This window comes from Scyliorhinus torazame, chromosome 6, assembly GCF_047496885.1.
Source record: "Scyliorhinus torazame isolate Kashiwa2021f chromosome 6, sScyTor2.1, whole genome shotgun sequence".
Lineage (NCBI taxonomy): Eukaryota > Metazoa > Chordata > Chondrichthyes > Carcharhiniformes > Scyliorhinidae > Scyliorhinus > Scyliorhinus torazame.
The window spans coordinates 305,689,519-305,702,486 of record NC_092712.1 but is presented as its reverse complement, the minus strand read 5'-3'; the positions used below and the strand labels follow the sequence as shown (position 1 = coordinate 305,702,486).

General features: G+C 49.3%; 1 protein-coding gene across 1 annotated transcript in view; it reads left to right on the top strand.

Moving 5' to 3' along the window:
- The window catches only part of LOC140425563 (uncharacterized), a 75,022-nt gene extending 73,068 nt beyond the window's left edge, over positions 1-1,954 (top strand). Inside the window, exon 8 of the transcript XR_011947887.1 lies at positions 1,650-1,954. The gene's annotated coding sequence lies outside the window, so the exon portion shown is untranslated. The remainder of the gene's footprint in view (positions 1-1,649) is intronic.
- The last annotated feature ends 11,014 nt before the right edge of the window (positions 1,955-12,968 follow it).

Genomic DNA, 12,968 nt, shown 5'->3' with positions numbered 1-12,968 from the left:
CCCTGAATGCCTCAATCACACTACCCCCTGACTCCATCACACCTCCCGGCAACGCATTCCACATCCCAACCACTCGCTGTGTGGAAATGCTTTTTCTCACATCACAGTTGCTTCTTTTGCAAATGACCTTAAATCTGATATGCGTGATATACCAGCTCATTTATTTCCTTACCTTTCTTTGCTGCCTTTGATCCTTGTCATATTTGTCATTTAATCTTTCCCGCTCTCTAACCTCTCCTTTACCCTTTCTGTTCTGCCAGCAATGCCCCTCTGTCATCGCTTTTCCACAGCATAAAACCCATCACATTACATTACTACCTCCCTTCTGTTCAAAAGGAGCTTCTTATTGTTATTAGAATCCCTACAGTGCAGAAGGAGGTCATTCGGCCCATCGAGTCTGCACCGACCCTCTGAAAGAGCACCCTACCTAGGCTCAGTCCCCCGCCCTATCCCCATAATCCCACCTAACCTGTACATCCCTGGACACTAAGAGACAATTTTATCATGGCCAATCCACCTAACCTGCACATCTTTGGACTGTGGGAGAAATTATACTGTAAATGGCAGAACTCTTAGGAACATTTATATACAGAGGGATCTGGGCGTGCAGGTCCACAGTTCCCTAAAAGTGGCAACAGAGGTGCCAATGTGATTAAGAAAGCATACAACATACTTGCATTCATCAGCCGGGGCATTGGGTATAGGAGTTGGGAAATCATGTTGCAGCCTGCATAAAACCATGGTTAGGCCGCATTTGGAGTATTCCGTGTAGTTCTCATCATCAGAAGGATGTGGAAGCTTTGAAGAAAGTGCAAAAATTGTTCATCAGGACGTTGCCTGGTCTCGAGGGTGTTGGCTACGAGGAGAGCTTGAAAAAAACTAGGGTTGTTTTCACTGGAAAGACGGAGGCTGAGGGGAGACCTGATAGAGGTCTACAAAATTATGATGTGGAGATGCCGGCGTTGGACTGGGGTGAGCACAGTAAGAAGTCTTACAACACCAGGTTAAAGTCCAACAGGTTTGTTTCAAACACTAGCTTTCGGAGCACTGCTCCTTCCTCAGGTGAAGGAGGGACCTGAGGAAGGAGCAGTCCTCACCTGAGGAAGGAGCAGTGCTCCGAAAGCTAGTGTTTGAAACAAACCTGTTGGACTTTAACCTGGTGTTGTAAGACTTCTTACTGCACAAAATTATGAGAGGCATAGACAGAGTGGATAATCAGAGGCTTTTTCCAAGGGTGGGAGTATCAATTACGAGGGGGGCACAGGTTCAAGGTGAGAAGGGGAAAGTTTAAGGGAGATGTGCGGGGCAAGTTTTTCACGCAGAGAGTGGTGGTTGCCTGGAGCGCGCTGCCAGAGGATGTGGTGGAAGCAGGCACATTAGCAACATTTAAGAGGCATCTGGATGGGGACATGAAATGGAGGAAATAGAGGGATATGGACCGGGTAAGGGCAGAAGGTTTTTTTTTAGTTAGGGCATTGTGATTGGCACAGGCTTTTCTTTGTTCTTTGAATCCGGAGCACCCGGAGGAAATCCACGCAGGCACAGTCACCCGAGGCCAGAATTGAACCGGGGTCCCTGGAGCTGTGAGGCAGCAGTGCTAACCGCTGTGCTACCCATGTTTAAAATTAACTCTGTTTCTCTCTCCACAGATGCTGCCAGACCAGCTGAGCGTTTTCCAGAACTCTGTGTTTATTCCTTTCTGTGTGACAACGCAGCTGGGTTCACTCACAACCTATTTTGAGACACCGAATTCTCCTCTGGAGCGAGCAATGTTCCAGCATAACTTTGGTCACCACGAGTGGAAAGTTGGCAACTGGGATCTTTCCTGCCAGTTCTGTGCCTTTATTGCTTCAGCATCGTTCTACTTGGGATCCAGGGTAATGACAGTGATAGTGTATGTCATCTTTTCTGTCAGTATTACAATGGCAACAGTGCATGTATGGATCATTTTTGTACGCAAATACCTTTTTAAATAAAATGACATGCTATTCATCTGCATTGTGTTTGATTGCAGAGTGACGTATTTGTGCCCCACCACTGACCCTTCACAAAGGGCCTGTTCCACGTCCCGAACCTTTCCCTGCTTTCGAGCATGGACCTTTCTTACCCAGAGGGTCGCCAACTGTGATTAAAGGCATTCCTTGAGATTTCATAACCTGACTTGCCCCCACGCAGCACAGCGGTTAGCACTGTTTCTTCACAGCTGCAGGGACCCAGGTTCGATTCCCGGCTTGGGTCACTGATCTGTGCGGAGTCAGCACGTTCTCCCCGTGTCTGCGGGGGTTTCCTCCGGGTGCTCCGGTTTCCTCCCACAAGTCCCGAAAGACGGGCTGTTAGGTAATTTGGACATTCTGAATTCTCCCTCAGTGTACCCGAACAGGCGCCGGAGTGTGGCGACTAGGGGCTTTTCACAGTAACTTCACTGCAGTGTTAATGTAAGCCGACTTGTCACAATAATAAAGATTATTAGTCGGCCAACCCATTCATCCATCTGACACACTGCTTCCCACCCCAATTGGAAGGCCTAAAGACCTAATTGAATGATGATTGAATGCCAGCCAAGCAGCCCTCCCACTTCAATATTTTTATATCTTGTAAGGAAAAACGTTCAAAGAAAATGTAAATAAAAAACATCTTTTTTGATGTCCCGATGGTTTTTATCCAGGGTCACGCACAGCTGTGTCCTGGAGATTGACTTTCAATTGCTGGAGGCTCCAGGCCCAATCCTGGAGGGTTGGCAATCCTGATTACCTGGCACCTGGTGTTGCAGCTCCAGGGACGTTGCACAGCTCCCCTTTCCCAGATACCTTTCCAGAAATACACAGAATATTTAGATTAGACGCAGGGTATCAGTTATGGCAGGCAGAAGCCCTGGTGGTGCCACAACTCCCAGAGACGAAAACCGAGGCCACGCCATTCGATTCAAACATCATCATTTTGGGGGTTTTGTTTAAATACGTGTTCGATTGGCAGCTCTTATTGAGGCTTAGCGAATTCATCTAAATGTAAAAAGAAAGAAAGAAAATCAGCAAATTCTGCCAATCCGTAATTAGAATGCTGGATAGGCACAGCAAGTCAGTCAGCCTCTGGAAAGAAGAAAGACAAATTAACATTTTGAATCACGACTAAAGATTGCCAGGTAAGCAAACTTTTTATTTTTAAAAAAATTATTTTTTTCCAAGTTAGCAGCAATTTAGCGTGACCAATCCACCTACCCTGCGCATCTTTTGTGTTGTGGGGGTGAGACCCACACAGACACGGGGAGAATGTGCAAACTCCACATGGACAGTGACACGGGGCTGGGATCGAACCCGGCTCCTCGGTGCCGAGAGGCAGCTGTGCTAACCACCGTGCCAGCCCCAGCAAACGTTTTATTAAGGGTGGAATGAAGATAAAGAAAAAGGGAAAGATTGGGAAGCAGCATATCTTCACTCAGACCGAGGATGAATTAATGATTTGAGCAGGATCCACCCTGTAAATTTAATGACTGAATAAAGAATAAACAACAATACAGCCCAGGATCAGGCCCTTCGGCCCTCCAGGCCTGTACCGACCATGATACCACCCTTGGTCAAAACCCTAAGCACTTCCTAGTGCCGTATCCCTCTATACCCATCCTATCCTTGCATTTGCCTTTTGAATGCCGTTCATGTATCTGGTTCCACAACCTCCCCTGGCAACGCGTTCCAGGCACTCACCGCCCGGATGCTTTTACTGTTCCTGATGGTCACCCATTCCCTTTCTGCCTGTGCAATTCTCATCTACGGGGTGACCACCTCGCTCAATGTGCTATCCACGACTTCCTCAGCATCGCAGGTGCTCCACAGTGAGTCCATGCTTCGTCAAACGCCTGTCCTATCCGCAAGTGTGGGACTCTGATCCAACACGTTACTTTAACAACAACAACTTCAATTTAGATGCTGCCTTCAGTGCAATGAAATGCGGCAGGAGTATTATAAGGCAATATTTGACACATTAGGAGATAATAGGGCAAGTGACCAAATGTTTGGGTCAAGGGCTGGGTTTTAAGGTGTGTTTTAAAGGAGGGTGAGCTAGTGATGGAGGGAGGTAGGGAGGGAATTCCAATGTTTTGGGTCTTTGTAGCTGATACCTCTTATTCCCACTTTGACCCTCTGACTAATCGTCTATACTACCCGGCTCGATGCAAGTCTCAAGAATGGCAGTTCACCTTTCTGCTGGTCCCTGGAGCCCTCTGGCCTGAATATTGATGTTTTAGTACCATGACCATAACCATGTCCTCCATCTCCTCGACAGGAGAAAGTGCCAATCATGTGGAGTCAGCCTAGAGCTGTCTGGGAGAGGAGAACTGGGATTCTGTTTTAGGTGTTGTTACGTTGACAGAAACACAGAGACCTTGAGGATTAATCACTCCACCATTGGCATCTCTCGAATTCCCTCCCTAAATCTCTCCACCGACTCTTCCTTTAAGACCTACCTCTTTGATCAATTTCTGGTCATCGGTCCCATATCTCCTGATGGGGCTGGCGTTAAATGCTGTTTTGATAACGGCTCCTGTGAAGCACCTTGAGGTATTTTGCTAGTTAAAGGCGCTATATAAATGCTAGTTGTTGTTAAATCTCCACTCATGGAATTGGCCTTCTTCTAACTTTTGACAGTGGTGGAACCAATTTGATTTGCCGGCATTTTCTTATTTGCATTTCAGATCTTCCGGAATTTGTATTTTCTTCTAAATTTTCGCCAATTTCCCATGGCTTCTTGACTTTTTCTTTGCGTGAGCCTCTCCCTTTAGACCATTCTTAACCCGATGCAATGCTCCTTTGCGTTTTTAATCTTGCATTTCCTCACTGACGATCTTTTAGACAATCAAGCCGTTTGTGGGTCACCACCAGGCACCCAGGCGATGGCTGGAGAAAGTGTTGTTTCGGCATCTCTCCCGTTTTCCTGTAATTCCTGAATGTGTGTCCAGCAAGGATGTGCGAAAATTGTGGCTAATCCCAGTTATTGCTGACTCTTGCCCCTCTCAACACACACAACAGAAAACACAATGTTATGTTGTTTCCTGCCCGAGGAGAAACAGCTTTCGGAGGTCAAACCTCTTGAATGAGTCAGCAGATATTCCGGCCTTCCTTTCCAGAATACACCCACTAACTGGCATACTCATCCCACAGAGTGAGTGACACTATTACCAACTCAGCCTGTGGCACCGTATAAATGCCGAGCTGTTCTCCCGTTATTCGTGTACTGCTATGAACTCCTGCCTCTTTTAAATCCTTTCTCTTAAAAGGATCAGTGTATTGAACCTGCTGATCAGCCATGATCATAATGAATGGCAGAGCAGGCTCGAAAGGCAGCACGGTAGCATAGTGGTTAGCACAATTGCTTCACAGCTCCAGGGTCCCAGGTTCGATTCCCGGCTTGGGTCACAGTCTGTGCGGGGTCTGCACATCCTCCCCGTGTGTGTGTGGGTTTCCTCCGGGTGCTCTGGTTTCCTCCCACAGTCCAAAGATCTGCGGGTTAGGTGGATTGGCCATGCTAAATTGCCCTTAGTGTCCAAAATTGCCCTTAGTGTTGGGTGGGGTTACTGTGTTATGGGGATAGGGTGGAGGTGTGGGCTTGGGTGAGGTGCTCTTTCAAAGAGCTGGTGCAGACTCAATGGGCCGAATGGCCTCCTTCTGCACTGTAAATTCTATGATTAATTCTATGAAGGGCCGAATGGCCTCCTCCTGCTTCTATTTTCTCTGTTTCTATGTAACTCAACTTGTGTTTCAATACAGCCCCAACATCTGGTTTGCGTTGTGTCCCTGCCGGCTCCTTGCAAGCACAGATCAGCTCATCCCACTTCCTTCTCCTGTCGCCTGTGCCCTGAAAAGTTTCAGCGAAGTTGGCTATCTTCCTTAAAGGGCACTCCGTGACCACAGAGAGGCTCCTCCCATGGCAATGGCTGCCCCTATACTCACGACAGCATCGCCAGGACCTGCTGGCCGGCCCCAGCTTCCTCCAAAGACATATCTTTATTTAAATTAATTTACGGGATGTGGGTGTCGCAGGTTAGGCCAGCATTTATTTCCCATCCCTAGTTGCCCTTTAGAAGGTGGTGGTGAGCTGCCTTCTTGAACCGCTGCAGTTCTTCAGGTGTAGGTACACCCACTGTGCTGTGAGGCTTGGAGGTCCAGGATGTTGCCCCAGCGACAGTGAAGGAACGGCGATATATTTCCAAGTCAGGATGGTGAGTGATTTGCGGGGGGAACCTCCAGGTGGTGGGGTTCCCAGGTATCTGCTGCTCTTGTCTTTCTAGATGGTAGTGGTCGTGGGTTTGGAAGTTGCTGTCTAAGATACCTTGCTGAGTTACTACAATGGATTTTATAGATGGTACAGATGGCTACTACTGTTCGTCAGTAGTGGAGGGTTTGAATGTTTGTGGAAGGAGGAGCAATCAAGTGGGCTGCTTTGTCCTGGATGGTGTTGAGCTTCTTGAGTGTTGTTGGAGCTGCACTCATCCAGGCAAGTGGAGAGTATTCCATTGCACTCCTGACTTATGCCTTGCAGATGGTGGACAGCTTTTGGGGGTCAGGGGGTAAGTTACTCGCCGCAGGATTCCGAGCCTTTGACCTGCCCTGGTAGCCACAGTATTAATGTGGCTAGTCTAGTTCAGTTTCTGATCAATGGTAGCCCGCAGGCTGTTGATTGTGGGGGATTCAGCAATGGTAATGCCATTGAATGTCAAGGGGCAATGGTTAGATCATCTCTTGTAGGAGATGGTCATTGCCTGGCATTTCTGTGGCACGAATGTAACGTGCCACTTGTCAGCCCAAGCCTGGATATTGTCCAGATCTTGCTGCATTCTGACACGGACTGCTTCATTATCTGAGGAGTCGCAAATGGTGCTGAACATTGTGCAGTCATCAGCGAACATCCCCACATCTGACCTTATGATGGAAGGGAGGTCATTGATGAAGCAGCTGAAAATAATTCGGCCTAGGACACTCCCCTGAGGAACTCCTGCAGTGATGCCCTGGAGCTGAGATGATTGCCCTCCAACCACCACAACCATCTTTGAGCAGTGACAACCTAGGCTGGTGAGTGGCTGCATGAGGGGCCCTCCTTCATCTCAGTGCGCTGCAAGACTGAAATTGGGCTTGTTCACTAACCATGACCCCATGAATAAGAATGAATATATTTCACAGTAACTTCATTGCAGTGTTAATGTAAGCCTTCTTGTGACAATAAAGATTATTATTATTATTTAATACATAGCAAATACTTCATAACGAGTTATAGAAAATGCTTAATCATTTACATATTATTTAAACTATCAACTTCATATGGTAAAAACAAAATAAATATTTACACTCAGGCCGCCTTTTTCCACCTCTGTAACATCCACCTAACCTTTGCCCCGTCTCAGCTCATCAACCTTAAACCCTCATCAGTGCTTCTGTTACCTCTAGTCCTGACTATTCCAAGAATCTCCTGGCTGGTCTCCCACATCCCGTAAACCTGAGGTCGTCCAAAACGCTGCAGTTGATGATGTCATTACTCACAACAAATCCTGTCCACCCATGAGCCTCTGTGCTCAACGGCCTACACTGGCTCTCGGCTCAGCAAGGCCTCGATTTTAAAATTCTCATCATCTTTTTCAATGATGTTGCCAGTGCTTGGGGAGTGTGGATGTTGGCAGTGGGTGGCCATGGTAACTGAGGAATGATAGTGGCCATGATAACTGGCGAATGAGAGTGGTGTCGGAAACCGGGGAATGAGAGTGGCCATGGTAACTGGGGAATGAGAGTGGCCATGGTAACTGGGGAATGAGAGTGGCCATGGTAACTGGGGAATGAGAGTGGCCATGGTAACTGGGGAATGAGAGTGGTGCCGGTAACTGGGGAATGAGAGTGGTGCCGGTAACTGGGGAATGAGAGTGGTGCCGGTAACTGGGGAATGAGAGTGGCCATGGTACCAGGGGAATGAGAGTGGCCATGGTACCAGGGGAATGAGAGTGGCCATGGTAACCGGGGAATGAGAGTGGCCATGGTACCTGGGGAATGACAGTGGCCATGGTAACCGGGGAATGACAGTGGCCATGGTAACCGGGGAATGACAGTGGCCATGGTAACTGGGGAATGACAGTGGCCATGGTACCTGGGGAATGAGAGTGGCCATGGTAACTGGGGAATGAGAGTGGTGTCGGTAACCGGGGAATGACAGTGGCCATGGTAACTGGGGAATGAGAGTGGCCATGGTACCTGGGGAATGAGAGTGGCCATGGTAACTGAGGAATGAGAGTGGCCATGGTAACTGGGGAATGAGAGTGGTGTCGGTAACCGGGGAATGAGAGTGACCATGGTAACTGGGGAATGAGAGTGGTGTCGGTAACCGGGGAATGAGAGTGGCCATGGTACCTGGGGAATGAGAGTGGCCATGGTACCTGGGGAATGAGAGTGGCCATGGTAACTGAGGAATGAGAGTGGCCATGGTAACTGGGGAATGAGAGTGGTGTCGGTAACCGGGGAATGAGAGTGACCATGGTAACTGGGGAATGAGAGTGACCATGGTAACTGGGGAATGAGAGTGGCCATGGTAACTGGGGAATGATAGTGGCCATGGTAACTGGGGAATGAGAGTGGCCATGGTAACTGGGGAATGAGAGCGATGGTAACTAGGGAATGACAGTGGCCATGGTACCTGGGGAATGAGAGTGGCCATGGTAACTGGGGAATGAGAGTGGCCATGGTACCTGGGGAATGACAGTCGCCATGGTAACTGAGGAATGAGAGTGGCCATGGTAACTGGGGAATGATAGTGGCCATGGTAACTGGGGAATGAGAGTGGTGTCGGTAACTGGGGAATGAGAGTGACCATGGTAACTGGGGAATGAGAGTGGCCATGGTAACTGGGGAATGAGAGTGGCCATGGTACCTGGGGAATGAGAGTGGTGCCGGTAACTGGGGAATGAGAGCGATGGTAACTGGGGAATGACAGTGGCCATGGTACCTGGGGAATGAGAGTGGCCATGGTAACTGGGGAATGAGAGTGGCCATGGTAACTGGGGAATGAGAGTGGCCATGGTACCTGGGGAATGACAGTCGCCATGGTAACTGAGGAATGAGAGTGGCCATGGTAACTGGGGAATGATAGTGGCCATGGTAACTGGGGAATGAGAGTGGTGTCGGTAACCGGGGAATGAGAGTGACCATGGTAACTGGGGAATGAGAGTGACCATGGTAACTGGGGAATGAGAGTGGCCATGGTAACTGGGGAATGAGAGTGGCCATGGTACCTGGGGAATGAGAGTGGCCATGGTACCAGGGGAATTAGAGCGATGGTAACTGGGGAATGACAGTGGCCATGGTACCTGGGGAATGAGAGTGGCCATGGTAACTGGGGAATGAGAGTGGTGTCGGTAACCGGGGAATGACAGTGGCCATGGTACCTGGGGAATGAGAGTGGCCATGGTACCTGGGGAATGACAGTGGCCATGGTACCTGGGGAATGACAGTGGCCATGGTAACTGGGGAATGACAGTCGCCATGGTAACTGAGGAATGAGAGTGGCCATGGTACCTGGGGAATGAGAGTGGTGTCGGTAACCGGGGAATGACAGTGGCCATGGTACCTGGTGAATGAGAGTGGCCATGGTACCTGGGGAATGAGAGTGGCCATGGTAACTGGGGAATGACAGTGGCCATGGTAACTGGGGAATGAGAGTGGCCATGGTAACTGAGGAATGACAGTGGCCATGGTACCTGGGGAATGAGAGTGGCCATGGTAACTGAGGAATGACAGTGGCCATGGTAACTGGGGAATGACAGTGGCCATGGTAACTGAGGAATGACAGTGGCCATGGTAACTGGGGAATGGCAGTGGCCATGGTAACTGGGGAATGATAGTGGCCATGGTAACTGAGGAATGACAGTGGCCATGGTAACTGGGGAATGATAGTGGCCATGGTAACTGAGGAATGACAGTTGCCATGGTACCTGGGGAATGACAGTGGCCATGGTAACTGTGGAATGATAGTGGCCATGGTAACTGAGGAATGACAGTGGTCATGGTAACTGGGGAATGACAGTGGCCATGGTAACTGGGGAATGAGAGTGGCCATGGTAACTGGGGAATGAGAGCGATGGTAACTGAGGAATGAGGGTGAGCGATGGTAACTGGGGAATGACAATGGCCATGGTAACTGAGGAATGACAGTGGCCATGGTACCTGGGGAATGAGAGCGATGGTAACTGAGGAATGACAGTGGCCATGGTACCTGGGGAATGACAGTGGCCATGGTAACTGGGGAATGATAGTGGTTATGGTAACTGAGGAATGAGAGTGGCCATGGTAACTGGGGAATGAGAGCGATGGTAATTGAGGAATGAGGGTGAGCGATGGTAACTGGGGAATGACAATGGCCATGGTAACTGAGGAATGACAATGGCCATGGTACCTGGGGAATGACAGTGGCCATGGTAACTGGGGAATGATAGTGGTTATGGTAACTGAGGAATGACAGTGGCCATGGTAACTGGGGAATGACAGTGGCCATGGTAACTGGGGAATGAGAGTGGCCATGGTAACTGGGGAATGAGAGCGATGGTAACTGAGGAATGAGGGTGAGCGATGGTAACTGGGGAATGAGAGTGGCCATGGTAACTGAGGAATGACAGTGGCCCTGGTAACTGGGGAATGACAGTGGCCATGGTAACTGGGGAATGAGAGTGGCCATGGTAACTGGGGAATGAGAGCGATGGTAACTGAGGAATGAGGGTGAGCGATGGTAACTGGGGAATGAGAGTGGCGCATGATAAATGAATGATGACCACTGGCAGGAAACTGGGCATTGGCCTGCCCGATGCACTGGTCGGAGTGGCAAACCAGCTGGACATTGAAGATGTGAGTCCCCCTCTGTTGAGTAAGATGCCAGGCTGGTAGTGGACAGCACACATGGCAATGTGAACGCAGTCAACAGCATCTTGGACCCTGAGAATGTCTGCAATCTGGATAAAGCCTAGATCACACTCATTCTGCTTCACTCTGTCCAAGGGGATTGGTAGGTTCCCCCACTAGTATTGGGATTGCACACTGGGAGATATTGCTGGTATCACCTGCTGCAGCCTGTAGCGAAGTTAAGGGTCACATTGACCTTTGCAGCCTGCACTGGCTCAAAGTTTGAGTTGGGGCTGGAGTGCGTGGCATAGCATTATCAACATCCTGGGGGACACCACTGATCAGAAACTGAACTGGACTAGTCATATAAATACTGTCGCTACAAGAGCAGGACAGAGGCTAGGAATCCCGCCACGAGTAACTCACCTCTTGACTTCCCAAAGTCTGTCCAACACCTAAAAGGCACAAGTCAGGAGTGTGATGGAATACTCCCCCACTTGCCTGGATGAGCGCAGCTCCAATAACATCCAAGAAGCTCGACACCATCCAGGACAAAGCATCTTGTTTGATTGGCACCCCTTCCACAAACATTCACTCCCTCCACCACCGACGCACAGCAGCAGCCGCATGTACCATCTACAAGGTGCACTGCAGAAACTGACTCCTGAAGCAGCACCTTCCAAAGCTGCGATCTCGACTATCTTGAAGGCCAAGGGCACTAGATACATGGGAACACCACCACCTGGAAGCTCCTCTCCAAGTCACTTCCCATCCTGACGTGGAAATACATCGCCGTTCCTTCACTGTCACTGGGTCAAAATCCTGGAGCTCCCTCCCTATCAGCACTGCGGGTTTACCTACACCACATGGACTGCAGCGAATCAAGAAGGCAGTTCACCACCACTTTCTCAAAGACAATTGAGAATGAGCAACAAATGCTGGCCCAGCCAGGGAAGCCCATTCCGGCGAAGTGAATAAAACATTTGTTGAGGCACGGGAGGTGAGGATTCTGGGAGTAGAGCCAGGAAAGTGGATCCGTGACCACAACCAATTCAGCCATGATCTTATTGAATGATGGAGCAGGCTCGATGGGCCGAATGGCCTACTCCAGTTGTTGTGCTCCTATGGGGCGCCTGAGGTTGTTCCTTTTGGCAATTTGCTTCCAAAAGACCTGCTGTGCGTATGACCTCCTGCGTGGTGCCCTCCTCCTCCCTCTTCCAGATGCTGTGTTCCATCTACCCCTGGTCCTCCAGCCCTGGTCCTCCATCCCAGGTCCTCCAGTGCAGGGTTAATGAGCCTCCCATGGCCGCAGTAAAACCGCTTAGAAGACAGTCAAAAGAAAGTCCAGGACAAGGAGTCAGAGTTCGCTGTTCGAAAACAATCCAAAATACATCGGAGGTCAGCAGGCAAGCTCAAATGACAAGAGTAGTAACTAGCCTGCAATTAGTGGATAAGCCCTTTAAATAGCAGTGCTGAAGGGCCCTTCCTGATTGTTAGTGCCAACACTCTCTGGGCAGCCTAATTTCACAAACGTTTTCTACAACAAGTTAAGGACACTCATATAAATATAAATATATCAATCAGCAGTATAAATTATTCTAGCATGTTCTGAACAGCTATACACCTGAATAAATATGGCAAGCAGTGCACTGCCAGATTGTAATGAGTGTTTGCACCCTTTCCTGCAGTGCTCAGTTGTAAGGTGTTTGATTATGTATATTTGTTGACTGCCTGCTGTGTGTGATTAGTTAAACATGAGCGCAGGCATTTTAAAGCATGAATAACTCTCCTGGTCAGATGTATAACCTGCAGTGTCCCATCTCTGCATAGCTCTGAGGCATAAAACACGGCATTGCCCAATATATTGGCTGCTTAGGTACCTGGTAGCACGGTAGCAGAGTGGTTAGCACAGTTGCTTCACAGCTCCAGGGTCCCAGGTTCGATTCCCGGCTTGGGTCACTGTCTGTGTGGAGTCTGCACGTTCTCCCCGTGTCTGCGTGGGTTTCCTCCGGGTGCTCCGGTTTCCTCCCACAGTCCAAAGATGTGCAGGTTAGGTGGATTGGCCATTCTAATTTGCCCGTAGTGTCCAAAAAAGATTAGGTTGGGTTAAGG